A 26,378-nucleotide genomic window follows, 5' to 3' on the forward strand; every position below is an offset into this window, starting at 1 on the left:
GGAGAAATTAAGGGAAGGGAAAGGTCAAAAGATGGAGGTGGAACAACTAAGGAAGGAGAGGAACTAGAAGAGAAGCAAATAAGGAGAGGCGCAATGAGAGGGGATGGGGAAAGACATTTTGGATAGTGGAAGGGAATTAAATGGAGTGGGAACACCAACATAAAGTAAAAGGAAAGTAGTAGGATAAACAACAAGAGAGAAGAGAGAGTGGTGCAGAGAGGGAGATAGTGAAGGAGGGATGGTTGAGTAGGAACATCGAAAAGAAGGATGGAAGCAGAGGAGGAAGTATTGCAAGGGGAAATTGAGGTATAGAAGCCTTCAAGAACTAGAACATGAATGAGCTTCTAAAGCTTGTGGAGAGTGGATAGTTCAAGGGCCAGAAACATACTCAAGACAAGGGTCTAGTAGAGGTGTTTTTGTGTCCATACCTAACTTTGGTACACTGTTTCCCATAAGTGCATAGATGACAGAGCATGAAGTACCCATGGATCGAACTGTGCAGTCAGTGTTGACACCCATCGTTAGTTGGGTGACCTTAGGTACCAGAGTGAAGGTACCTGGTCCTAGAGTTCAGGAGGACCAACATAAGTTCCTCATGGCCCATGCACCATCCAAGAATGACACCACAGGGACAAACATGGGAAAAAAACAGAGTTTGTGACACTGTCAAAAGCCAGAGACAGTTAGTAATAGTTTGATTCACCCATGGAGGAGGCATTAAATCAATTGAGAGAGGGCAAGACTAGGGACCACAGTCCTAGGAAAGTGAAAAACATGGTTGGAGACTAAGGTGCTTGTCAAATGTGTTCTAAGCCATACTATTTTATTTATTTATTTATTTATGTATTTATTTGATATTTGTAAGGTGTCTATACACAAATTGTGTTTCAAGGTGCCACAAGACAATAACAGGGAGAGGGGGGACAAGAGAGAAAGATAGAAAGATAACAATAACGGTCCTATTAGGCCTCGTGACATTCGGATTGTGCAAGTGCGAGGGGGGAAGTTCCGGTCATTTGAGTTCAATGAGTCCAAATCCCTCTGACAACGGAAAGCAATCAATTTCGAATTGCAACTTAGTTTTGAGTCATCTGTTGATCCCTCGCCTGCCTCAGAGTGTAAGGAGACTGTTTCTGCCGCCCAAAACGAAAGCACCATAGCATTGCTGAGAGAATGAAGGACACTGCAGTGTTAAGTCCAATGACCTACCCTTAACTGATAACAGTTTTATATTCAAGTTATCTCTGTTGTCAAAAATACAAATGGCAAAATAGCAATGCAGCTGCTAATCATTGTTGGATTCAATACTCACATTACAGATGGTTATCAATTGCCAGGAGAACTGTTCTATCTCAATAAAATGTGTTGTGAGCAGCTCCACACCACTTCTGAAACATTGCCTGGTCAGGAGTGCTCTGTGAGGTTCAGTGGGCTGTGAGGCTAAAGGTTGAGGTGATACATGGAGCTGCTTGAGCAATCAACATATGAATCTGATTAAGAATATTGCCTTTACCACAAAACCCTTCACTTTTCTCATGAACGCAGATCACACATTCATCAATGGTTGCCACTCTCAAAAACACATGAGGGATTTTTGGCCAGACAGGATTTTACATGAAGAGGGCTACCTGCATGCAGGCCTCCGCCTAAATGGTCCTCTCCTTGAAATTGTGAGTGTTTGCATGTTGAGGGGGTAAACATTCATAGAAATCCAAGTGATCCTTTGTTTCTCTACATGCAACATCTTTTAAATGCAGCCTGCAATGTCAATGCATGGTGGGAGGCAGTTACACATGATGCCATGGACACTGTTTTTTCAAATGTTGAAACATGCTGGTTCAGTGGTAAATCTATGCCTCCTCCAAAATCAGAGCGAAGATGCTGCCAGGTTTGTAACATGGAGCAGATTAGTGCGGAGGTCAGGGGCGTTGCTAGGGGAGGGCTTAGGGGGCTATAGCCCCTGATCTTTTGGTTGTAGCCCCGGATAGAATCTCAGGAGCTACAGCCAAAAGACTAGCTAGCCCCCAGTCCCAACAGTTCCGACATCAGCTTAGCCCCGGGTCTTTTCCAGACCTAGCAACTCCCCTGGCGGAGGTATCACCAATTCCGATCCATGTGCTTTTTCCATGTTAAAAGGTCAAAGTCACACAGCATGTACAAAGCATACATGCAACCTTTTACACATGCTTTTTACCAACTGTGCACACACACCCTGGCAGGATCAAAATCAAAATGGTGGAATAAAGAAGCAGACAATTGTGTTACGTATCCGTTGTCAGCTCGATTTAGAGGATCTTTTGACTTTGCTTGAGGGAGTTCAAATTCAAGGTAAGACATGAAAGATTTGGTGGCATTTCAGTGTGAAAACAGAATAGAAAGACATTACAGTCCCAGGGTGAGGACTGTAACTGGTACTCTTCGCTCACCCCAGAGTTATGGGCTCAAGGAAATACTGAGGGCACATAACAAGGGTAAGGGACAAGCTGTTGCTGCCCTTCCTGCTTCCACCACTTCAGCTGTAATGCCATTATAATATGGCTAAATCACAAAAACGGTTAAAAACAGATTATAAACAAAGGAAAACAGGTGGAGAATGTGCTCAAAACCTTTCAGGGAGCATTGCATTGTCTTGCTGGAATATTGGCTAAACAAGACACTGAGCATTAGGGTGCAATGTTGGGAGAGGAACATGACACTTTGTAATATAGCAATAAAACCCAATCTGGCAGAACGGGATTGGCTGGTAATGGCTGGGGGCCAAGTTATAGGGATGAGCGCAGTGTGGGCCTTAACGAAGGGCCTCAGTACTGTTACTGGGTTTTATTACTATTAGCACCTCAGGCTTTCAATCAGAAATGTATTCAAACAAAATACTTCCCTAAAATGGCCACCATGGAGATGGTAGGCCGGGCTTCATGCAGAGCCCCTCTTCTTTTTCCGGGGTAGCCTTGGAGCCTGTGGCAGTGGTGGCGCTGCTCTCAAAGGAAGGTCATGGGGAGGGAAGTGACAGAGGGAAAAGTGAGTGGGGGAAAGATGGCGAGTGGGTGTGAGCAGCCTTCAGGTTGCTCGGAGTAAAAGCTTGGAGTGTGAGATTCACCCTGGGATCCAAGCAACCTGATTGGCTGACTCCCCCGCCCCACATGCTAATAGTGGTTAGGTCCCTTTGCTGACCTATTGTTTACATGACCACCAACATTCCGATGTTATAATGTATTCTACAATCCACTGACACTCAACTCTCCATGGGAAACTGCATCTGACATGGATGCTCTCTGGTTCGAGTGGAATGGATAGAATTTGCCAGTTTTCCCACACATGCTTGTTTAGAAATGGATAAATGAGGGATTCACAGAATACTATTCATTTCAATGTGAAGAAGCTAGCTCTGGCACTAGAGAGCTCTTTGCTATCTTGCGTGAGCTAGAGTCACCAGTCCCACCACCTGATAACACCGCCAAATATCTCAGTTGGTGCAAGAACAACTAAAACACACTACTTCGAGAAAATGTCCCTACTCCAAACCAAAACCACTGCAAAGAAAGACAAACTCCAGACACTGATTAGCCAATAGATAAGCATACCCACACCCCTCTCTCCTTGCCCCGGTGTGAATTCACCCCATCACAACCTTTGAAACTACCAAGATGATCAAAGGACTGAAACCTTCAAAATTCTAAGGGGACCTGTGTTCAGCCACCGTCATAAAGGATAGTGGTGAAGAGCTCGCCCCCTTCATCATGATGCTAATCAACAAATCATTCTCAACTGGCAATGTCCCAGAGAACCTAAAAGAAGCCTGGGTACACCCCTTCCTCAAGAAGCCCACACTAGATGCCAACATCCCAACCAACTACTGCCCCATCATGACCGTACCTTTCCTCCTCAAAATACTCGATGAAGCAACCTATCTGCAAATCTAAAAGCATCTTGAAACCTACAACCTCCTAGGCATCCGTCAATCAGGCTTCCGCCCTGGCCACTGAACAGAACCCACCCTCTTGGACCTAAAAATCCAATTGGACAAAATCAAAGACAAGGGCAATATGGCCATCCTCCTCCTACTTGACCTCTCAGCAGCCTTTGACTTTGTCAACCACAATATCCTCTGCCAACACCTCTCCTCAGCGGCCCACTTCTTGGCCGAAGCCATAGCCTGGATAGAATCCTTCCTTTCTAACCACACAATGAGAGTCTTCTGTTGGTCAGAGGCAGCCCCGCCATCCCCAGTCACCTGTAGAGTGTCTCAAGGCTCATGTGTCTCACCGACCCTGTGCAATATCTTCATCAAACCCCTCTTGGACCGCCTTGATGCCCTGGGTGTTACCTAAACTAACCATGCGGACAACACCCAAATCCTCCTACCCAACTCCAGAAACTACAATACTGACACCAATGCTCTAAGAAAACTACACCAAACCATCCAGGGCTGGATGGCACAACACAGCTATGCCTAAATGACAAGAATACTGAGGTACTACTACTCACTCAATAACTCATACAAATCCTTCTCCATCGACAGGAACATCATCACCATCGCTAAAGAGGTAAAGACCATGGGAGTATATTTAGACTCCACGCTATTGCTAACTAGTCAGGTAAATTCTAAACATCAGCAGCAAGCGCAGCAGCAGCAGCAGCAGCAGCAGCAGCAGCAGCATACATTGCGAAACTGATCAATGCCTGCAGGCCATTCCTATCCACTGATAGTTGCATCACATTCACTAGAGCCCTTATACTATCTAGCATTGACTAATGCAACTCCCTCTTCACAGGCACCAATGCCTGCATCCTAAAAAAACTTCAGATCGTTCAGAATAACACTGTAAGAGCAGCACTAAACATCTAAAAAAGACATTTCCTCAGCTAGTCATAATATCCACTGGTTCCCGGTCCAAGAACGCATCATGTTCAAGATGCTAGCACTGACCCACAAATGTATCTCAAACACTGCCCCTGCTCACCTGTCAAGAAAAATGTCCAAGTCCCAATCTGCCAGACCTACCTCTGATGCATACTCGCATTTACTCGACATTCCTAGATACAGTTGAAAAAACAGTGGGGGAAGCAGCTTCCCGGTGATCGCGGCCAAACTTTGTAATGCCCTCCCTCTAACCTTAAGATCTGATGACTCCTTCTTGTCCTTCCGCAAAGGTCTCAGAACCGGTCTAACTTCAGAAGACCTCCATAGATAACTAAACACAACAAACTCTCAGCAGCACCTCTTACACCCTGACCCTGATCAGATACTGTGTTCTAGACAACATGCATGTGCTCACAACTATTGTAACTGTTACCTGTAAACTATTGCACTATGCCTGTAACCTTGCTGTAACCAAAGTGCAACCACTGCCTTCATGTAACCAGCGCCCAGATGCCCCCTGGTCTAGTCCCTTTACAAATGTCAAAATAAATAAATGCTGCAGTATTTTTGAAGTTCTGCAGAGTATGTCGACTTGCCGATTTGGGGCGATGGGGCCTGGGCTAAATGACAAGCCACCAGTGAGATAGAAAACCTAAATAAGTGGCTTGGCTTGGACCACAAGTCTTCTTTAACCCTGATGGCGGGGTCCCTTAAAATGATATTAATTACACCCTTCATTTCTAGACCACAGTCATGCATGGCACAGACTATTTCTGTCAGCATCAGCTCCAACTTTCCAATTGAAACAGAAAAGATGTACACCTTGAACCTTCTGGAAGGACTTGTCACTTACAATGACTGATAGGAGAGTCAGGTTATTAGAGGTGCTATGACACTTGACAGATGATAGCGATTGGCACTTTTCGAGGCAGAAGAAATCATTACACGGTGGAATATACATCAACTATGACCTTAGCAACCCTATTATTTTGTGGAAATGGAAGCCTTGTGCTCCTAGAAAGCACATTGGGAGATATGTCAATCTGTACAATCCCGTTGAATGAACCACAGCCAGATCCTTGCTGAGCAGTGTTGTGAAAGATAAGCATTTTTACACGCAAATATTTCTCTCAAATTCAGGAAACGTTTGTCCCTAACAAGTGATCAATTAGCTTTCTGTGACTGACATGTTTTCCAATTTTTAACCTTCATTTTACAACTTAAAACATGTTTGTCATAGCAATTTTACACACTGCCTAGTCAAATGGAAAGGTACAACCGACACGTTATAATTACTCTTTTTTGACACTGTCGTGTACTGCAGCTCACAACATGTCTAAAGAATATTTGTTCCCTTAAATGTTAGAATGAGTCGGAAAGATGTAAAGAGTCTTTGCCATGTCTGTGTGCGCTCATTTACTTAGGAGACTGGCGTAGAAATAAGCTTCTCAAGCAACACTTAGGTCTATCGCTTCACCCTCCCTTCCAGCTTGTACACCATTCCTTAGCTAGGCGCTTAGTGGTCTACTTGCTACTTGCTGTGGGAACGTTCACACTTAAAGGAATGGTCGAGCTACGTGATTTTGTTTACACCCACTCAGCACCAAAAAGCATTTAATCTCTTATACTTATGAATGTGAATCGTATCAGGCACACGTTCCCCATGGTCATAGTGTGGTAATGTTATCTGAGGCGCAATCTCGTTGGCAGCATGCATCGCAGAGTATACGCCCCTGCTCGTGATGTATGCAGCTGCAGGAGTAAAATGTACGCTGAATGCACATACGTCATCACGTAATCACGTGCAGGCATAGACATGTGGATGGTTCTTTAGCGTGCAAAACATATGATCAAAGCCTTGTCCTATTTCCACTTTATTATTCACTGAAGTTAATGCTAATGTTAAAGGACATTTGTACCGTGCACTATCACCACCGGAGTGGTCCCCTGGTGCTCTGGCAGCTCTGAAAGAGGAAGGGAGGGGAGTTAGTGGGAGGAAGCTGGAAAAGTACAAGAGAGCAGTGATGTGCTGTTGGCGGCCTCAGCCCGGTGGGTCCACTGGCTGGGCCTGGGGTGTTTGTGGCCGGTAGTCATCGTGTACTGTTGTGCGAGTCTATGTGTGTTTTAGTTTTGTTGTTGCAATGTAGTGAATTTTGTGCGGTTTGCTGTGCTGTAGGTTTGTGGTTGTGTTTTGTTCAGAGTTTGAGAGATGTATGCGGAGGGCGGAAATTGTTAGTGCAAATTGATTAGTCGGCATTTCTATGCTCATTTGAGGCGGTGGGCTTAGGCTTCTGTAGTCTCCCCCGATGGGTTTCGGGGGCACCCCACCGCTTCTGTCCTGATTTGGGTCAGCCGGGCCTTGAATGTCCCTTTCAAATATGGCCCCCTCCTTATCTCCCTCGCAGCCCTACCTGTCTTCCCTTCCCACTTATACGGTCAGTGCACCTGTCAATGTCCATAGCTCAGTTATTGTGATGTTTGATAATATCCCGACAATTTCACAACACTGTGGTACCTGGTGGGAACTAAGGGGCGAGTGTGGGTGTTGGGTGGGGTTAGGTGGGGTTGTTGACTCCATCTTTATAGGGTGTCGGCTGAGTTCCACTCTATACTCGGCGTCACTCGTCTGGGTGCCGTGGGAGCTACCCTGTCGGGTCTGGGAGTTGTCTGTGTCCACTCTAGTTTAGTCATCCATATTCCTTTCTGCTTCGGTTTTCAATTTGAGTCTGTGGTGTTGAAGAGCCAGGTTCTTAGTAATTTCCTAAATTTAAGGTGATCTTTGGTGTTTCTTATTTCTTTTGGGATGTTGTTACAGGTTTTTGCAGCTAAGTGATAGAATGAGGTGTCTTGAAGTTTTTTCTTGAGGTATGGTTTAGGTTCCAGGCGGATGTCGTTGCTTGACCTGAGGTGTCTTGTTGGCTTGTAGATTGTTCTTTTCTTTTGTAGGAATTCTGCTCCTTGTCCGCTGATTGCCCTGTGCGTTATGCACGTTGTTTTGAAGGTGATGCAATGTTTTAATGGGAGGCAGTGTAGTGGTTTTAGAGCAGGAGTGATGTGTTCTCTTCTTAATAGTTTAAGGAGTAGTCTGGCTGCTACATTTTGGATACGTTGTAGTTTCTTCAGGAGGTATTCTGGTATTCCGAGGTAGAGGCTGTTTGCATAGTCGATTCTTGACATGATGAGGGCAACAGTAGTGAGTGTTTTGTCCATAAAGGAGAGGAAAGGTAGGATTCTTCTTGCTGTGTGGAGGAGGAAAAAGCATTTCTTGACTGTTGCATTTATTTGTGGTTCTAAGGTTAGGGTGTTGTCCATCATGACTCCCAGATTTTTTACTATCTTAGATGTAAGTTAGTGTCTAATTAGTGTCTAATTTTTCATAACTTTTGTAACTTCCATACCAATTTCGACATCACTTTTTAAAATAATACTCTTTTGAATATCTGCTACAGTAAGTGTTTTACATTATTTCTGTTAAAGCTGCACCATCTAATTTTCCGCAATTCTCCTGATATTTCTGCGGATTCTGTTTTTTTACATTAGTGATCCACTGAGATGTATGTTTATTGGCAAATGCCTTCGTGTTAGTCAGAGATGCATTAACTTTAGTACTGTGACATCCTTTTATGTTAACAATTTAACCAACATGTCACTTTTTAATTCCTTTCACAAACTGCCTGATTACCATTGTTATTTTATATTTAACCTAGTACATGTTTTGAGTATAATTTATATACAACCCAGCTATCCCTATTTTTTTCAACAGGTCTGTTCTTTGGTATCTCTCCTTCCAAGAGTCTTTTATCTACCTTGCCCAACATTTGGGAGGGCTTCACAGTTGTATCTACAAACACAAACACATGGACATAGAATTGGCACCAAGGCAAAGTCAAGAAGGAATGCAAGAAGAGAGACACCAAAGGTCATCCGCTGGATCCAGAAGCAAGCTGAATGCATGATGTCTCTTCTTTGTGTCAATGCCATTGTTGTGCATTGATGCCCATCTTAGAGGAAAATACCTGTTCCTGTGAAAATTGGACCTGCAGGGCCTATCTAGCGAAAGATGATCATCCTCCACTGTTCCTAAGTGGACTAGTAGGAGTCAAACCTTACTTACTTTGCATGTTTCTGAGCGCATTTTCCCCAGATCACCAATCGCACCACAGCCACCAGATCTCTCCCTTTCTGGATCAACAGAAGAGCTTGAACAATAATACAGCATAAACCCACAAGTGTGGGGGAAAATATAACCATGTTCGAGATTGAACCAAGTGAATTGCCAAACAAATGGATTCTGTGGGAATCAAAATATATTGTGTTTGACTAATGCCTGTTTGAAATGTTAAAGAGGCAGGAATGTGACACATTATCCTGTGCTAACAGTTGTTGATTGATTGTAAGACAAAACTAATTGGAACAAACTAGACCATTCAAGGTACCATATTTTTGTTTATTTTTTAAAATTTTATTGTGCATGTATAAGGCGTTTATACAACAAGTATATTGTGTTTCAAAGCGCCTACAGGGCAACAAGGATGGAACGTGTGAATGGAAATCAATTAAACATGAAAGATAGAGGCAAACCTACTAGGCCTTGTGAGCATTCAGAACATGCAAGTGCAGACAGAAGGGAGGGAATGTGGGAGTGGGGGTGTAAACGCTAGCTGTGCCAGGAGGGAGGTGCTAGGGGTTGAGCTGTATGTGCCAAGGTGGGTGGCCAAATGCCAATAAATAAGTGCAGGCCTGCAGTGGCATAGGCCAGTGGGTGCAAGGCCAGAGCTGGAAGTGGGCAGAGGCTGAAGGTGATTGGGTGTGGGAGGCCAGGTCCCAAAAGACAAACAAGGGCCACGGTCACCAATCTCACCAACTGTGGGATTAGCAGAAGAGGGAAGAAGGGAAGGAGGAGGTGAAATGAAAAATGTTGAGGAGCTTCTGGAATTTGAGGGGATCCACCTCAAAATGAAGAGGAAAGGGGAGGCTGTTCCATAGGAGAGAGCCTGCTGAAGAAAGAGGTAGGCTGCCACCTTCTGTATAGGTGAACATTTGACACATAGAGAGTTGGTGCCCGAGGAACGTAAAGATCTGGAGGGAGGGTATTTAGTGAGAGCAAGTTGTGGATAGAGTGGTCCCTGTGCCCAGACAGCCTTATGGATGATGCAGAGGGATTTGAATGTGATCCTTGTAGAGCTTTTAGGGCTGCAGAAATCCGGTCACTGGGCTTGAGGCCAAGGATAAGCCTTGCAGTCCTATTCTGGATTAGCTGGAGGGGTTGTAGAGAAGAAGAGGGTAGATTAAGGAAAAGGCTGTTGCAGTAGTCTAGCCTAGAGAGAATCAGAGCTCTACAGACAATGAGATTCTGGGGGAAAGTGAGGAAAGGGAGAATTCCTTTGAGGAGGTAGAGTTGAAAGTGGGACTTCTTGGCAAGGTCCTGAATGTGAGGGAGGAAGGAAAGAAAGGAGTCGAAGATGACTCTGAGATTTATGGCTTCAGAAGAAGGAGAAGGGGGTGAGCCCATAGATGATATTCATAGTGAGGCAAAGAAAGAGGGAGCAAGAGTCCCAATAGGGAGAATCTCAGTCTTACTGGCATTGAGGCAGAGACCATTGGAAGTGCACCAGGACTGGATGCCAGATAGGCAGCAAGGGATGATGGAAGAAGTAAGGCGAAGGTCACAGGGATATTTGAAGAAGAATTGTGTGTCTTCTGCGTAACACTTGGAGGATAAACACATCAGCTGTTCATGATCCACTCAACCACTGATTTGGGAATGTTGCAGCAGGCAGTCTGCTACATTTATGCACACTGCTGTTCAGTGGATCAACATAATCAAAACATCTGTAATCTTTGTAAGGATTTAGGACTAGAATACATCTTAAAGAACTCCATCTAAAAATACCAGAGAAAATATGTCTTCCCTACAATCCAGGTTACCTTGTTAAAAGAACACGCAGCAATGGACTATGCCCTGCCTGGAAAAAGGCTTTAGTTAACAGGTGATGAACAATGCAACTATCCTGGATTTAGTGCAAAGTATTGCACATGTTATCTTCAAGATGTGATCACAAAACAAAATTCGAAGCTATGTGGTATGTTAAGTCATATAATGTACTACTTCCTTTGTTGTGATGGAGAAGCATGGTTTTGTGAAATCTATTCAACTTCTTTAATCGAGAACATAACAGCCAGCCACCAACAGATCTGGGAGCATTACAAAAGTCATGCAAGAGAGGTTTCAACAGATCTGGCATCAATTTGATCATTGGATGTGACAAAGTCGTGTCCAAGACATTAAATGCTGCACAGAGAAAAAGGGATATGAAGAACTACTGAAATGGCCAAAATCTATAAGAAATCATCTGTGCTGAAGTCCTTACAATGTCTAACAATGAGAAGATATAATGGTTGGAAAATGGCAATGACACTATGATGCCAACCAACCATTTGCGGAAGACCAGCACATACTAACATGCCTGTGCACATTAAACACTAAGAAATATACAGCAGAGGAGGAAGAAATGGTTGATGCCTTGGTTGCCGCCTTATACAGGCCTGTAAAGATTGTGTGCAACAAAGGTCTCATTAGAGATTTGATGGGCCTCACAGCATTTTGCAACACTGGGAATGTGAATGTGTTCCATAACATGCACCATAAATACCATCCCAAAAGGTTGCATTTCAACTAGATGTTCTTGCACACAATAGAACATGTGGATAGTCAACTGGCAAGAAATGGTGGTGTTCAGGGGTTGAATGGGAACCAAAAGAGGCCTTGGAAACAATGTTCAAAATGGCCGCATCTTATATATTTTCAGCAAGCCCAACGCTTTTCCTATGGGGAACATTTGGAAATACCACACGAAAGAGGCCCAGGGTGCAGAGGCCTACCAGGAAATCTCCAGAGTTCCCTACAGGCCAGTCCAGCCCTGGTGGTGTTGTGATGTGAGCTGGAGGGTTGAATTGCTTTAAAGCTTGGCCTTCAAGAAAATAATAAAATAGTGGGCTGCAAAGGCTGTGTTTGAAAAAAATTGAATTTGAGTTTGTCAATAAATTAAATTAATAAAATAAATTAACTTTCACTCACTTGTAGATGGAAAGAAGTCGTCTAAACATTTATTTTTTGTCACTTGCAGAAACCATGCCGAACACATTGCTCCAATGGAACATCCTCAAGAGTCTGCCATTGACACCAAAGTAAATTTTTAACATGATTTGCTTCCACTGAAATCTATGTAATTTTCAAATATTATAAAACCATTTGTGTGTCATCTATATCATAAAGTATGTGCTGTACTCATAATCAACCTCCTTAGTGTGATGTCATATAACTGGCTATCAATCTGCATGTATTACAATGACATTTCTTTGATTATATATATGTATTTATTTGTTATGTTTATAGCTCAAAGAGCGTTATCATAACACTCATAAAATGACCCATTTCTTTGATTATTATTTATGATTGAACACAAATTTGGTTGAGCAGATAAAGATGCGGTGGAAAGACAAACTTTGTGAGGGTATCCTGGATCATGACAAACTTTGTGAGGGTATCCTGGATCATGTAAAAGGCTATTTTCTTCCGTGAGTTTGTCAAAACAGTGGCCCATTAACATTAGAGTTGATATATGCTTTTTGTGTGTTCAAACTGCTTGGAAGTCTTTTGAAACGATTACGTAGCATGTGAGCTGTGTCCAAATATATGTGTGGCAGGTTCACATGGCAGCCTCTATGAATGCAGTGTGTGTCACATGAGTTCTCATAAATCGACATGTCTATTTTAGTTTGACAACAGTTCATGGCTATCATCATTCACATTGTGGTTTGATGATTTTTGAGAAATCCATTTTGATGAAATCCAGTTTACTTCCATTTTGTTCGGTGCTCGCAGTGGTAGTGCCTTAATGATAGTCATTCCATGCGCTGAGATTTGCAGACTTGATAGAAGTATAATACATAATTCACTCAGGTTTATTTTTTTAATTTAGTCTTGAGAAACATGTCAATAAGTTTAAAGTTATTCCTAAAATGTTTTAAAGGTTGATACATGGTCCAGAAAGGGCAATATCACAGGCTGGTGACAAGCTTGTTTACAGGTCTGGTTTATTTGTCACTATGGGCCTCATTAAAAGTGTGCTGGTCTGGTAACAACGGTGCAGGTAAGCCTCCCGTCACTGTTATTACCGGACCAGCACACTCCAAGTTAGCCTGCCGGAGTTGCTGTGCCTGGCATGTCTGACCCTGCCGGGCACAGCTGCCAGAGTAGGCAGACTTTCACAGAAGCACTGGCACCGTTATTAACGGTGCCAGTGCTTCCATGTTCCCGATTCCCATTGAGCCCTATGGGACTTAATGGGAATGGGGCATTCCTTTTTTCCGGTGCCTGACTTTCCAGACCGGCGGGGTTAGAATCCCCCGCTGTTACCGGCAAGCCAGGCGCTGGAAAAATGTGCAAGTCTGGCGGCAACCTGCTGGCTTTACCGGCACGGTTACCGCTGGACTTGTAATGAGGCCCTTTAAGTTGTTGTATTTCTTTTACATTTTCAAATATGCTATTGAAACATAATGAATAACAATGATATGATATGATAGGCTATTTATAACGTGCTTAATACCCAGAGGTTTCTAAGCGCAGACCGAACCTGTGTTGCTCCGTGTCGTCTTGCTTCCAAGGTGAGCACGTTGCCGCTGAGCTATCCTCCCGAGACGAATGCAAATGCAAATGTCTATGGGCTGGTATGAAATAAAAACATGACATTTCTTAGGCATGCATCCATGGTTGTGTTAGTGTATTTGTTCTTGCCATGGCAATTGAGTAAATTACTGCAAATGTATTGGCACTGAGCATAACGTTATACTATGCATTATTTTATATTGGTTTATTAAGTGATTTCAGCACTTTGTAAGTCAGGTCTACTAGGCAAGGTGTACATTTACTTCACTTATATCAAACAATAACCCATATTATATGTTATACTTTATGGCATTTAAATAGAAGCCAGCTTGATGAAGTGCTGGAATTGCATGCTGGCCTCAAATTTCCCCATCACCAATACAAATGTTGTGATCCTGTGCTACTCAATCAACCAGTCTACTTTTCACCTCGCTACCTATATATAAATTGTCAGCCCATTGAGAGATTACGTTCACAGAGTACTCTTAAAAAATCTGCACTCCTATGTTAACTCTGTATATTGTTTACAAATAATAAAAATCACTGTTCATATTTGAAACATTAGTCTACTCACACCTTCCAAAGAGGAACACTCTATCTGGCCTTTGCTGAGTGCTGCTCTTCAGCACCATCCTTCTGCAAGTAAACTCAGTGGTTCATTCTCATCATTGGGCTGATGCACTTCAGGAAGCAGCTCATTCACCTTAGTTTGAGGTGTTGACCAAAGTACTGCAACAGCAGCTACAGGCACTTTGGGGACAGTGACATATTTACAATAAGGATAAAGTTAAGGTTAAAATGGTGCATCAATTACAATATTAAACTTATGCTTATTCTTAAGTCAAGCACAGTTTCCACAGGTGGAGACTAAGATGATGTTCAGCCGCAAGCAGTACTTCCCCTCAAGTGGCTACCCAAAAGGAGCAAGGATGAAAAAGATTTACAGAAGTTAAAATGGCAAAGAGAAAATCTAAAAAGCCTGTGAAATGATAAACAAAGCGATACAAGTGGAAGAGAGAAAAAAAACAAAGGGTGCTAAACATACACACACTGTTTCACAGCTGTGAAGAAGAAATGTCTGATGTGTCCGGTCAAGATATGAGCTCATTTAGTCACACAGAGGGCCAGAACAAGCTTTCGGGAACCATACGAGGCTCAATCAGTTTCTCACACAAGGTGGACAGGGAACCCACATAAATTTAAACAGAAATTTCTGTTTTGGGATATTTTCTAACACATACAGGCTAACTCTCACCAAAGCTGTCATGAAAAGCTAAATACCCTTCTAAGAAGGAGGGGCGGCTAAAATCATGCACTATATTTAAAGGGAGTAGAACTAAAACCTGCTGTACTGAATTATGAATATTTGGTCCAGACGAATGACACTTGAAAATATGGCTTGCCGCAGAAACTGGTTGAGATAAATGGAGGATATCACTAGAATTGAGATACCCTCATTGTTGTTTCTGGAAGATTAGTGGTTTCCCTTTCTTAAATTTCTTATGTTGTACTTATTTTTTGTTGTTAGATAGAAAAGATAATTGGAACCATTGAGATTCCTCATTGTCCTCTATTTTGTAGACCATATCTAATATGTCTGTGCTCTTTCTATAAAAAAGTTTGTGACAACAGACACATACTTGGTCTGGAATTTCTGCAGATGTGTTTTGAAACTTAACTATTTCTTTTTTGTATGTGTTTGTATGTAGGTTGATGTTTGGGAGCTCTTCACTAATGTTTTGTGAAGTTACTGAATTGTTTAAGTCAACTTCAGTTCCAAAATGTTTTCTTTGTATGTGCTCTATTTCTTGAAGGAGTTCTTTGGCTGTTCCATGTAGGAGAATGTTATTTACATTTTGCAGTTCTAGAGCAGTACTTTTTTCATAGGACAGTTTATGCACAAGATTGCATATAGCGGAATAGTGTTTTGCTGACATTTTGGTTTGGTGGAAGGTACTTTTGCAAACAGTTTCTGAAATGCAGGCAAAATAATGTCGTCACTGTCCAGTGTGGTTTCATTCTACTTTTGTCTTTTAGTTTTACATAGTGATTGAGGAATTGTTGTAAAGATTTGAAGGATTGTTGGCGTATGTTACGCATGGAGCTGCATGTGCATTTGTACACTCGACAGTTTGTCTCTATTTCTTGAAGGAGTTCTTTGGCTGTTCCATGTAGGAGAATGTTATTTACATTTTGCAGTTCTAGAGCAGTACTTTTTGCATAGGACAGTTTATGCACAAGATTGCATATAGCGGAATAGTGTTTTGCTGACATTTTGGTTTGGTGGATGGTACTTTTGCAAACAGTTTCTGAAATGCAGGCAAAATAATGTCGTCACTGTCCAGTGTGGTTTCATTCTACTTTTGTCTTTTAGTTTTACATAGTGATTGAGGAATTGTTGTAAAGATTTGAAGGATTGTTGGCGTATGTTACGCATTGAGCTGCATGTGCATTTGTACACTCGACAGTTTGTTTGGGTGAAACATTTGGTTGAATGTTTTTTGGGGACAGTTTTGCTATAAGGGTTTCTTTCTCCATATTGGTGTCTCCTACAATTTCGTACCCTCGGCTATTACCGTCTATGGCAATTGTGTTTTTTTGTTTTTGTTTATGACTCTCTTCATTGAAATATGGTTCTGTGCTGCTTGTGTGAATCCATTCACCATCACAGAAGATTGAAAAGGTATCTAAATTGACACTGCACATGGTTAGAAGTACTTTTTGTGATGTATTGATTAATTTAGTTAGTGTTTTCATTCTGTTTAAAATCGATATAAACAACTTTCATTTTAGTAGACATGCACTGTCAATTAGAGCTTCGAGGATTATTCTTCTGTGGTAGTTTTTAAGGGTAGATGTGACTTTTCAGCTGTGAAGAACTCTACAGTGGAAATTGTTTTGTAAAATTAATGTTGGGGAATGCTTTACAGTGGCTACGGTTACATTGGTAGGTATAGTGCTAGGTTCATTAGTAGGTCTGCTTTTGTTTTTTTTTACTTTTAGTTTTTGCAAAAGGGTTTTATTTTAGTTTCTGTTGAGTGAGGTTACTAACTGTTTTGTTTTAATGTTTTATATACATTGTTTTATAGGTGGATGACTATATGGCCTGCATTTATCTTATCTGCTCTATTTCTTTTTTGTTTTCTATGGAGTTACTTTTTAGTAGGCATTCTGTTGCGTCTGTTGGAAAAAAGAAAGTTTGGGTTTGAAAGTTGTGGAATGTATATGCATATATTGTGCATCAGTGTGAGGGTGTGATTGTAGAGATGAATAGAGTAGTGGGATGATAGGGGTGGGTAAGAAGATTGTAAGAGTGTGTACAGGTGTGATGGGCATGGGTTAGTAAGGGAGTGGTGGTGTGATTGAATAATTAGTGACATCATTGTATTGTATTGTCTTGTATTTCGTTATTTATATAGCACTCTTTCCCCACTTGTGTGGCACAATGTGCTTTTTCCTTGGTTGGAACACCCTTGGTGACCGTGTTCGATGTGGTTAGAGATTCTAGGGGGATTAGCTTAGATGTGTGTGTGCATGTTTGCCATTCAAAGACTTGGGTGGCTGGCAAGGCTTGACTAAGCAGCCCAGTAGAGGTCAGACACGTGGGTGGGTGCTCTTGAGGGTTAGAGATATATTGCTGTTGTCGAGAGAGTCTATGTGAGGCCAGCTATACCAGGTCCCTTTTGGGTGGTGGTCGCTGTATGCTAATGGCAGAGGTGTTGGGGTACGTCAAGTGTTTCAGTCTGAACAGCTATATGTTCTTAGTATAGAAGTGTTCTATCATGCATGGATGTTTGGCTGTGTCAAAATTATGATGTTTTGAGGAAAACAGTGTGTGTTATAATGTGGTGTTTAGATGCGAATAGAAAGAGTGTGAATGTTGCAATATAATGAGTAAGAGTGAAACAAATGCTGTTGATTTGAAAGGAATACTCTAGACTAATATATAGTGAAATACATTGTTACAATCATAGAGAGATACATTCTATATTAATGTACTTACTTTGTAGGACGGGTCCTTTTTCGGTAGCTGTCTTCAGGATTTTTCTTCTTTCCTGTAATTGTAAAAGAACGTTAGTCGGTATATGTGGTAATGGTTAAGCACTTTTAGTAAGAGAGGTTGTTATTTATAAAGGAAGGAGGAGTTGTTGGGAAAAAGAGTTACTAAAGTTGTGTTATGGGTGGTGTGCTAAAGAATGTTAATTATGTTGTTAGAACAAGTGGAGTATGAGTAATGCTGTTTGGTTAGAAGAAACAGGGCAAAATGGGTGTAAGAGAAAGGTGCATGTGTAGGTTATTTTAGTGCTGCTCATTTTAATGAAAGGAGTGCTGTGTTTAAGGTGTAATATATTTGAAATGTGTTGCAGTGTTTTTAACGAATAGGGAAACTGTGGCCTAGGGCTAATCCAATGGCCCATTGTTGTTGCAGCAGTAATATTTGTAGAGGCCAGGAAAGAAGAGTACTTTATATGTAAGGGAAGTGTTGTATATAGATTCATTTGAGGTATATATCTGAGCAGGTGAAGAACGGTGGCAGAGTAAGGGATGTATTGAGTGAGCTTGGAAAGTGTGACATTTCTATGGAATGAAAAATGGAAAATGCTGAGTGTTTAAAAATGCTTCTTTTTAAGAGCATTTTCATGAAAGTTAGTGCCATTTAAAACTTGTGTGCATATATTTTCAATCTGCTTTTCCTTTCTTTTACAAAAAAGTTACAAACAGTGCTGCTATGAATGCACATATGCATTTTTTTAACTTTCATGAAAATTCTCCTAAAAAGAAACATTTTTAAATGCACAGCATTCTAAGTAACTGCCACTTGGTGTGAGGAGGTGCTGAATGCTGTAATAGAAGGCATTTGCTACAGTGGTTAAAAACGAGAATATGCTTATTGAGAAGCTTATTACAGGATAAGTGGCAGGAACCCTGTATATATACATTTGTAAACACATTGAAAAATAATTTAAAACATATAAGCATACCTGTACTATGTCTTGTTAGATGCATATGTTGCTGAGTCTGCAAATAGAAATATTGGAGATTTTTACAGTAGTTTTTGATGGAGGTGGTTGTGAGGTCTGACAGTTTGCGAGTAAATCTGAAGTGTTGACCTGAGAAGACAGGGTTACATGTAGAGTTTTTGGATGTGATTGGTGGATGGATGTTTCACTGTTTGAAAGCAGGCAATGAGGGAGTATTACAAACATAAAAGTAAACAGGGTACATGGGCTTCCCTCTGCTACAGTGTCCGCCGTCACTGTGGTAGTTCGCGGAGAGCGCACGTGCCATCTGGGTCTTTTAAGGAAGCCTGGAATGGAAAGGGGACTGCAGAGACCGTGGACAGTCGTGGATGTCTGCAGACATCGGGAGATCAGCCAATCAGGTTTTCTGGGTGTGGTGTGCAGGAAGACTCTGGAGCAAGAGTTATCTTTGTTGTGTGCAGTGAAGATGGCTATGGGTATGGCTTTGAGGAAGCAGACTGTTTGGATTGTGCGAAACTCATGGATCCATTGGCTGAAGTTACATTGTAATAACTGTGGATTGTCTGACAGTCTTGGATTTGATGAATTTCAAGTTTCATGGTATGGAGTTCGAGGAATTATGTGGGTGGAATTGCTCCCATTTTGTGAGAATATGGTTAACTAGAAGCAGCCGGATATCATTGTAGTGCACTGTGGAGGAAATAGTTTGGGCTATGTTACCGGAATGACATTACAATTTGCAATGAAGAATACTTTTGGAAAGTTAATGGAACTGTTTCCAGATTCCCCCAAAAAATGTTCACGGATAGCTGAGGGACAAATGTGGATGCATTCAAATTTGTTTTATCCACAAATTGAGAAAGCAATGCGCAATGTGAATAAAGTTGTATGTGTTTTTTTGTGGGATGTTGGGATGACATCTTTCTATAATGAAATTATTAAGTTTGATATTGTCAACATTTTTCAAAGAGATAGAGTGCATCTCACTGATGTGGGCAATCAGATTTTCTTGAAAACGTTCACAATATATTGAAACAGTTTTCGTGAACATGTAGAATGTGTATTCAAATATTCTTTACAAGTTGACGTAAACAAAAAGGAAAAACTGAAAAAAATTAGAAGCACTTTTTGTGAAAGCTAGAAAAAATAATTAAGTTCAGTACAATATTTGTTAGTTGAGCATATAAAACCATTATAGAGCCACCATTTTTGAATGAAAAACAGTTTAAATGATTTTAGTTCTCCACCCCAAGCCTGTAATTTTCCAGGTGTCTGCAGACTACTGCACTGTCTGCAAACTAGGCAGGCTGCCAAGGGTCCTGTGACTATGTTTTCCAGTTCTATTTTTTTAACTGTAAAAGGTGGCTACTAAAGGAACCTTTTTTGTGTTTAGTGAGTTTGCATTTTTTGAATTTATTTTGTTTTTATTCAGGAGAGGCAAGGTAAGGTGGGGAGGGAATGGAGGGAAGGGGCACTAACCACAGAGATGGAGGTGCAGGTGGAAAGGGGAAGATGTTGGTCAGGCCTGAAATTTAAGGTGGCGCAGTGTTTCTTGTGCTCCTTGATCTTGGTCTCGAAAGCACTACGAAACTGCACGCCCTCCAGATTGGTGCATTGCAGTACACACATGGTACTGTGACTCTTGAAATCAAACGGAATCTGCATGGCCTGTGAGGTGGCGTCCGGGATCATCTGTCCAACAGGAGTAGCCTGTGTGGTGGCAGGAGCTGTTGAGGAAGATGGGGTAGAGGCCGTCAACCCGCTTCTCCCTGAGAAAGGAACACCCTTTCTCAGAGTTCCAAAGTGGTTGGATCTGGTGTGGCGGCACATGGAGGTGGTCCCATAGTAGTACAGCCCAGATTTTCCGTGACTGAGTATGAGTCTCAGTGCATCTCACCTTGGCTGCCTGAGCCTTTGGTACACCTCCAACAGTGGTAAAAATCAGCCACACCCAGGACTCGGTCGCTGGAGGTAGGCGCTTCCTCTACCTCATCTTGCTCTTCCTCTTCATCCTCATCTGCATCTCTGCGCCTGTTCCCCTGTCCAGGCCCTCCAGATGGTTGTTGTGGTGGTGGTGATGGCTGGGGAGGAGGAATGGCTATAACAGATGCCATTGCTGCAAATGTAGCTTTATGCAAAGCAGTTACAGCCAGCTGCCCTCGCCTGGTCTTCCAGATTGAGAGGATGAAAGGTAAGGGGTGGGTCCCTTCAGAGGAACCGTCCACAGACTGTTCGACTATCCGCACACTACTGAGTCGAAAGTAGGCCTTGGAAAGTTGTAAAAGGTTGCCATATCAACTAATATTGGGTCTGGGTGTTCTGGAGGGGTGTACTTTGAACTTTAACACCCTAAATGGGCTGAACATGCAATTTTAAACTGTCCGTGGTGATGGACACCGTCCATGGACATGCTGTCATGTCACACAGGTGCAGTCACATGGTGATGTTCGGAGACGTCCACGGCGCTGACGGCCATCAGTGGACACCATTGTGCGGGAGACAGCTGGGCACGTGCGCATGGATATCCGCAAACAGGCGCGCTGTCCGCGGACTAATTAAAAGTGTATCATGTGAAAACAGATATGTCCGGACATGGAGTGCTGTCTGCAGACACCCCTGTTTTGTAAACGGACACCCCGGACAGTCGTTTAGTCCACGGACTATTAATTTGGGTTTTTAAAAAGAAATGTGTGACAGAACAATATGCAAGGTATTTATAGTATAAATAATAGATGAATTTATGAAAGGGATGGTGTATCAGAATGGGAAACATAAATGGGAGAATTTGGAATTTCTAAACAAAGATCATCAGGGGAGGGAGGGAGTGAAGTTTCATCAAAGCATTTTTCATTTATAGTTTGAGCATTTGATGGGGTTGATAGCTGGGAGAAGTGGGCTAGGTAGAAGAAGGACAGTAATAATGAACATTTCTAATAACATGATTCTTAAAATAATTTAAATGTTCCTTAAAGTCATTGTTAAGTACAACCAATTTTGCAGACACGATCATTAGTCTATTATGTGCAGTGGGGGATTGGGATAATCTTTGGGATTGTTGTGTTTCTTCATAAATCATTGGTGGTGTACTTTCTCCAAGTAAAGTATGTACTATAAAAAAGTAAGACATTAATATTTCACTGATCTCTGTACACATTACATTATTTGTTTATAGATGTATTGTTTACCATTAGAGATGTTATCATAACTCATTTCTTCTTTTGGTTAGTTTTCTTCTAACCAGTCATGTGTGTTTGCCATTTCTGTGAGGAAAAAAAAGTTTTTTTCTTACAAGAAATGTTTATATAATGATTGGTAATAATAGAGAAACAAATACAGTGTAATTACTATTTGGTAAGACGTTGTTTAGGAATGAGTGCCTTGTGCATGTGAGTCTGTATGAAGAGATGTTCTGAAGTAATAATATGTGGTCTACAGTTATGGCTTGTGCTTCGTGCATTCCATTATATTGGGTGCTACATTAATAAATAATTTGTAAATGATGATTGGTATATTGGTATATTGTGAAAGATGACATTTGTGATGTCATCTTTGATGTCCTGGTTGTTAATCTTAGCAGTGCACGGTGGAGGTGTGAGTTATGGTTCCTTAGACAGTTCTTTAACAACAATTTTTTACCCACTTCCTTGTGTCAAACCTTTAATCATGAGTTTGTAAGTTTCTCAGGTTCAGACAGAACAACAACTCAAGGAAACGAGGCAATTTGCGGGGGCATGTTTTAAAAATATTTTCTTGAAACACTGCCATGGAAAGTCATATGCCTAAACACGAGAAAGGCCATAGATCCTTGTCGAGAGAGATAGCACTGCGAAGATTTATACACCCGACTCCAGATCATGATCATTTGTCATCTCTCGCTGCTTCATCATTCTTTATTAGATTGAGCAAAATGAAAGCAGTCAAGTCAATGTAAACTTCTCTCTGTGCTGCAGATCAATTTTCATATATTTCAGATTAACTGCCAGGACTCCCATTGTTTGGAACGGCTGAGCGTGCTTCGGTTTGATCATAAGGGCTCCAAACATTCTCTGAAATATTTCCTGAAATATTGCAAACGGGACATTTTGATGAATGGCTTCTATCGAAGCACTCGTTTATGTGTATAGTTTCATACACAACAGATCCATTCCATATTGCATCAAGTGCTTCCATTCTAATCACATGCCTAATGACTGTGTACCGCATGCGGCTCGTAAAGTCACTCTTCTTCAAGGTAGCTGTCTCATCCCGTTCTCCAGCCTGGTCATTCTATCATCAAATGCAGTCCCAAACAGGGCACTCACAAGTTTTTGAGAATCAAGCACCAAAAATGATATGGCGGGCACCTCAGAATATTCTGTGAACAAGCTCCCTTAATGCTATAAATACAGGGGGAGATGTTATAGGAAAACATTGACTTGATTTGCTGTTATGACTTCCAAGTGAAAGAAAGGAGCAGATGCCCTCACTGTGAAATCCCCTCCAGAAGTGCATAATCCTCCCCTGCCATAGCTCCCAGCCGTGCCTGCCTCTGATTCTCAGGAGCCTCAGTCCTCAGAAACCTGTGTTGGCTTTCTCGCAAAGCACTGATTGTCCGCTGGCCAATCCATCAAGCAGCCTAAACAAGTCTGCTGCTAATGTAGTCATTTCATTCTAACACCCACCTGAACAAGCACTACGTGCACCTTCCCAAGCCTCTGATATGTCTACTGGGTTATGCATTTTCCACAAATCACCCATATTGGTGCCTAAGAAAACGCTTGTGCCTTGGGACCAGGACTTTCAGAAGGAGGATTCTGAGTGCACCATTTATCAATTAGTCTCCTTTGCGGTGGCCGTGGACTGCCATGAACATTATCATCGTTAAAACAGCAATGACTAATCTGTGACTTTTCTGCTCGCCAGCACTAACATATCCAACTGCTGGTGAGGGGGTGGATATGATATGATGTGTTATTTATAACGCACTTAATACCCAGAGGTTTCTAAGCGTGGACCCGGGGATCGATTTGTGTTGCTCGTGTCATCTTGCTTCCAAGGCGAGCACGTTGCTGCTTAGCTATCCTCCCAAGACAAATGGGCTTCTTCCTTCGCTTGGCGCTGGATGTCTGTTCTCTGAATTGACTATACGACTGGCACCCAGGAAATGCCAGTTGCACTTGACATGCGTATGATACATTGAGCTCAATGTCATGATGCTTTCCAGAGGGAAATACTTAGGGGCAGCTAATTTGGATTTTCCGCGCACTTCATTATGTATAGCCGACTTCACATGTGACAACGAGGGAGTGCAGACTGTCTAGGTAAGCTCTCAGTTCCTCCCTCCTCTCACAAGGTCTTATCCATTTTTTATAAAAGAATTGGTATTTGGGGGTTGTACTTTGTTAACAGACCAGTGCTTGCAAATTACAGAGTGTTATTTTAGCAGAGCTCACAGTGAACAGAACACACTGAGGCAAATTCTCAAAAAGTGTATGGCGCAAACGGTGAGATTGCACTGGTGCATCTCATCATGAGTGGTTGAAAAGAAGCGCCACGTTCTCAAAGAGCATGTGCACGCGCACGTATTCAAATGCCAGTCGGTGTAAAATGCACTCCCAGCACCCACGAGGGTGCTGACAGCCTGTTATACATTAGTGTCGCAGCACGCTCCTGACACTAATGGATAGAAGGGGTCTGGCCAGCGCATCGTTTGTGCTGCCATACAGCCCAGAAGAAAAGAAATGATCAAGTCGCCTTTGTGAATAAGGTGATGGCAGATTCCTTAAAGTAAACAAGTGTATCCCCTGTGCTTTTTGTACTTGAGTAGCCTTGCAGTGCTTTATGTAGAACAATTTACGCTTATTAAAATAAATGAACGCTTCATCGCAGACAACTATGGGAGATTCCTTAATTTATAGTCATAGCCATCTCAGCTGCCAGGTGTTTCACTTTTTCTTGTTGCTTGTCTAGTTTGTTAACTTGTCCCTGTCCTAATGCCCTTGGGTCCAAGGCGCGCACTCTAAATAACTTAAAGTAAAAGTAAAGTAAAGATATACACAGCTCAGAAGATAATGGACCTCATTGTCCGGCGGTAACCGAGGCGGTAAAACCGCATGGTTACCGCCGGACTCATATTACCATTCCGACTCGGTGATTCCCGGAATTACTGGGGCATTACAACCCCGGTGTCCCGGGAATTCCGGAGGCAGAATGGTGTAAATCCCTATTCCCATTGAGTCCTATGGGACTCAATGGGAATGGGGATCATGGAAACACCGGCACCATCTCGTGATGGTGCCGGTGTTTCCTCGTGCGCCTGCAGGTGGGCGGTGGTAAACCCGCCAGGATAGACCTGGAGGGAACGCCACCTCCCGCCTGCAGGACTCGAGATAGGGCGGTCCAGAATTAACAGTGGCGGCGGGTTTACCGCCACTGTTATTTCCGGACCGCCCAACCTGTAATGAGGCCCTTTGACTGTAATTGGTTTCCCAGTACATGTCACACCTGGAAAGTGGAGTGGGGTTGGTTTGTGGTGTGTGTGGTTGGGAAATGAATAGCTGCAGAAGTCAATGAGACTGAATAGCCCTGGCCGTTTGCTGCCTCACACATTCCATTGCATTGAATATAATTTAAGTAATGTTTTTGAATTCTTATCCCACCGTTGTCTAAAGAGTCCATATTCTACAGAGCATAGCCACCCCTTAAAGATCTCTGGTATTTTCACAGACTGCAGCACAGCCAAAGGTTCTTGAACATTTTTACATTGCGCTATCACCGACAAAGAGGCCGATTCATGGAATCAATGTGCGCCGAAAATATCGGCGCAAGCGGCCAAAAATGTGCGAATCGCAGTGTAAGTGCGAAAATCGCAGGGATACCAGCACACATCGATTCATGGAAGCATGGAAGTCCGTGCGCGAGAAAAATATTGGATGAGCGTTGAAAAAGTGCGCGGCGCACGCCGGCGCACACGTCATCTAACAGCGTGCGCCACGGCCACAGCGAAATTGCACATAGCGCGGCGCACATAACAAAAGTAGGCGGAACATGGGGCTTAACAATCGGAATGGGGACCAACGCGTGAAAATATGGGCGTCATGGGGGAAGTACAGGAGGCAAGTGCGCGGAACGCCCACACGCTCGCCTACAACACGTATTCATGGAATTGAATAGGGCAAACCAGCGCACGGGCAAAGACGCGCACAGGCCCAAACACATCCGCCACAAGAAAGCAGGAGGTAGCGTCCCTGAGCCTGAAATGAATGTGCGCCAAAATGTGCGGTAACAAAAAGCACCCATATGCAGCTATGATGAACGTCCCATACTGTGGCCCTCTAGGACAAATGACGTGCAAAGGGGTTGTAAGAGGATTCAATTCAACACTACAGCTAAGTCAATGCCTAGTCTGGGATACTGAATGGAAACCCTTATTGATATATCTTTATGTCCAGTTCATGAGTTCTGGATGACTACCCCTATATAACACCCCTCTCTTAGAATCCCTCTGACCCCACTGAGCCAATAAGTAGTTCTGTTTTGCAAGTTTAAAAGGTTTATTTGAGAATTTAAACAATATATATATATATCACACTTTATAATAAATTAATATCTGATAGTACACTTAGACATAGGATGTTGATCAACAATGGGTAATCTGGCACTAGCACACTTCTTTACAATCAATGAGGAGTTAGTATAGGATGGATAAAGTAGCAAAAATACTTTTATGATTTCAAGGGGAAAAGCAATGAGGAATAAAATGCAGTACAGAAATACTTGATATGATTTTAGCAAAAGATAAGATAATCACTTTTTCTCTGGCAATTCACCCCCCTCCCCTATGCAATGTAAGAAATGGAAGGAGATGGAAAGAGGAGCACACAGTTCT

The sequence above is a fragment of the Ambystoma mexicanum genome, chromosome 2p (assembly GCF_040938575.1).
Source record: "Ambystoma mexicanum isolate Mex_15411 chromosome 2p, UKY_AmexF1_1, whole genome shotgun sequence".
NCBI lineage: Eukaryota > Metazoa > Chordata > Amphibia > Caudata > Ambystomatidae > Ambystoma > Ambystoma mexicanum.